General features: G+C 39.1%; 1 protein-coding gene across 4 annotated transcripts in view; it reads right to left on the reverse strand.

Annotated features, from left to right (window-relative positions):
• The window catches only part of LOC122712654, an 80331-nt gene that overhangs the window by 30955 nt on the left and 45797 nt on the right, over nt 1-3579 (reverse strand). The window contains exon 1 of one of the 4 annotated variants that reach the window (XR_006346376.1): nt 1826-1852. The exons of the other annotated variants lie outside the window; for them this stretch is intronic. The gene's annotated coding sequence lies outside the window, so the exon portion shown is untranslated. Of the gene's footprint in view, nt 1-1825; nt 1853-3579 lie in introns of those variants that run through there. 4 annotated transcript variants of the gene reach the window in all.

Here is a 3579-nt window from a genome sequence, read left to right on the forward strand (position 1 = left end):
AAAAAAAAAAAAAAAAAAAAAAAAAGGAAAAAGAAAAGAAAAAACGTTCGAATCGCGATTCCAATGAAAAAAAAGAAAAAGAAAAAATCTCGCCGCTTTGAAGTCTCGAAAATTACGCGCGAAAAGAAAAATAAAAAGGGGCCGTCAGAAGCTTTTTCGAATTATTTACCATCATTGATTCTGGTGGCCACGATTTCCACGGATCGTGGAAAACCGATCTAACGTTTTGGGCGCTCTTGTGCCATGAATTATTCATTCCCGAATGACGGGCAAAGTGGAGAAGGTGGCCGTTCGACAATATAAAATTTTCTTGAAGTTTGCTCCTCCATCTAATTAATTCTTAATTATCCCATGGTGGAGGAAATCGAGCAACTCTAATTTCGAATAAGTGGATAGCAAAGAGAGGGATACATAATGTAATCTTTGCTTGCCATTGTTCTCTCAAAAATATAATACACTCGCTTTGATCAAAAATCCTATTCTCGTGTAATTACGAAAAAGAAACTTGCAGCTTGTATCATTCGGCTAAAAAAGAACTATCGAAACGTGTGTTGGAAAACACTGTTTCAAATTGACGAACCATGAAATCTCTGACACAGCAGTTGGCGAGAAGCAAAAGAGAGGAAGAGGAGGAGGAGAAGGAGGAGGAGGAGGAGGAGGAGGATTTTGCACATTTCTCGCAGACGGAGCGTTTCGAGAAAGAAACGGAGGAGGAAGAGGAGGAGGAGGAGGAGGAGGAGCACACCTTGCGAGGCTGCCGTAAATACCCGACCTTGAACGGTATTTATCGAACCGTTCTGCATACTAGATTCGCGAACAAGCTGATTCATTATTATAACCGAGATCTCGCGTTTTCATTCATCCACCGCTTCACGGATGAGAGAATTCTTCTGGATGGATCGAAAGAAGAAGATCCATCGATCGTTCCAATTTTAAATCTTCTTTCCTCTCCTTTCCTTTCTTTTCGATAATTTTGTTAAAGGAAAAAATTAAGAATGATATCATGTCGGTAATTCTATCTCGCGAGTTAAAAAAGTTCTCGATCGTTTAGCAGCGTCTGGACATCAGGTTCTAGCGCCTCGTGCCGCTGACCTGGTCAGGTAAATAATCATCCTTTTTTCTTGGAAGCAACGACGACGAGTTGCTATGCAGCTTCGCCGCGTTTAGCAAACTGACGCTTGACGTTGGCCAATCAACCCTCTCGCGCCCGCTCTTCCTTTCTCTCCGCTCCGATCGAATTTTTCCCGAGGATCGGTATCGAGGCATCGATCGATGATAATCGAGGCGCGAAATACAATTTTTTAAACAAATATTTGAAGAAAAGTTTCGTTCGAATATCTTAACTTTGGAATATATATATACATATATATGAAACAAGAGATCTAGAAAATTAATCTACAAATTTGGTTCGTTGAATAAATAGGAGATGAATTAATATGAACGATATAATATACGAAATTCGGATAATTATTATAATATAATGACGACGCACCAGACGCAACGAATCAATTTTCTGGGTTTTTTCTTTTTTTTTTTTTTTTTTTTTGGACACCAAGTCCAAGATTCGCGATAAAGAATTCTGCAAACGTTTAGCAGAGCCACGATAAAAACAGACTATTATCCATATTCCTCGGACGGGTTAAAAATCACGTGCAATTTGTCGAAAGTTTCGCCGGATATATATATTTATATATAACGTAGCCTCTTAAACAACGATACATTAATCCTTTTCTCTTTTTTTTTTTTATTCGATCGATATTAAAGAAAGAAGAAGAAGAAGAAGAAGAAAAAAGGAAAATTAATTTGAATTTCTTATTCGACTTACTCGTTATCGATGATGAAGACGTTAATGCAATTCCGCGTGTCGGATTCTTACCTGAAACAAGAAGAAAAAGAATAGATCGTTAATACATCTCGTGCACCAGGAATTCGAAAATGAAAGATTATTCATATAGAGACGTGAAGTATTTCGATTTTTTCTTCTTTTTTTTTTTTTTTTTTTTTTTTCTCAAGACAGCTAGACAAACATCGTCTTCTCTTGGACTATTTTTACACCTGTTACGTAAAAACGCTCTTCTCCTGCACTTTTTCACGGACGTATCCACGAATCAGGTGTCTCTTCTTCTTCTTTTTTTTTTTTTTTTTTTTTTCTTTTATGGTGAGAATGATAATTTGTTCGATTTCGTAATTTTCTTTTTTTTTTTTTTCTCGGTTACAATATCGGCGTTCTATCTTGGCTACCTTCACGGTGAGATTACCCTTGATACACGTATTATTGCTTGTTTTTCTCAGGTATCCACGAGATAATTTATCTTATGTAGTAATACGATTATTTTAATTTTTTTCTTTTTTTTTTTTTTTTTTTTTTTGTTTAATGCAGTCATTCAGATCGTTTTAATTAATGGTTATTATAAGAAAGATTTATGGCCGATTTTGCAATTTTTTGTCGAAATCGTTTCGAAATTCCTTTTTTTTTTCTTTTTTTTTTTTTTTTTTTTTTTTTTTNTTTTTTTTTTTTGGATATCTTTATATCGTGAACATTTATAAAATACTTCATTTTAAGCAATACGATTATCTTTCGTATACTAATGAAGCCATTGGAATCGTGTTAAATTATGATAAGAAGATTTTATTATTTCTCCATATAATAATCCTGAGAAATAAGTGTAAATTAAAAACTAAAACTTTTCCAAGAGAAACATCGCATTTTTAATTCATTATCCACTCCAAATCCAAAAATTTTTCCCTTCGCTCTTCCCTCCCTTCCTCCTTTCTTCCCCAATCATAGGAAGGAAAGCGGCTTTTCCAATCCAATGACCCACATTCGACCTGCTATCAACGTCCATCCTGAAGCCACGGTTCCCACAATCGGCCGAGGTCGGCCATAATTCGTCGAAAAGCCTCGTCAATCATCCCTCTCCTCTGGCCAACTCTTCCTCTTCTCCCATTCTCTCCCTCCCTCTCCACATCCTCTCCCCCCCTCTTCATCGACCGTTTTGAAAGGCGTTTAGAACAGGGCCGCAAACGCGCAGGAATCCTCCTCCTCCTCCTCCTCCTCCCCCTCGGCCTCTTTCACGGCAATAATTAAGCCCGAGAGAAAGAGTGGAGCAGGTGCAGTGCAGCAGGGGAGTAGCAACCCCCTGAGAGGAGTCACGGGGTCCTTTTATCTCGGTTTGTCGGCCCCCAAGAATAACGGAGGTGTGTGTGCGCGCGTGCAGGTCCCGTATCCGTGCATTTGCTCGTATGAGTACGCGTACGGATACACGAGAGCAATGGGCTACTACCTGGGACGTAGCCTGGACCCCAGTGGTCCGCATTCCAAAAGTCAAGGACTCTCTCTCGAACTAATCCGGGCGGAGAAGGCGCCTCTCTTTTCGCCACGTGCCTGCCCTCTCCTCCCCATCTCCTCCCCTGCCTTCCAGAAAATCCTACTCGTAGATCATCATCATCATCATCATCATCATCATCATCATCATCATCATCATCACCCGCAACGATCGTCCATCCATCGGCCAGGGGAGGATTGATGCCCTTTCTTCGCCGTTTTTTCTGTTTTTCCTTCTTTTTTTTTTTTTTTTT

This window comes from Apis laboriosa, unplaced genomic scaffold (assembly GCF_014066325.1).
Source record: "Apis laboriosa isolate Shangri-la unplaced genomic scaffold, ASM1406632v1 scaffold204_cov149, whole genome shotgun sequence".
In the NCBI taxonomy this organism is placed as follows: domain Eukaryota; kingdom Metazoa; phylum Arthropoda; class Insecta; order Hymenoptera; family Apidae; genus Apis; species Apis laboriosa.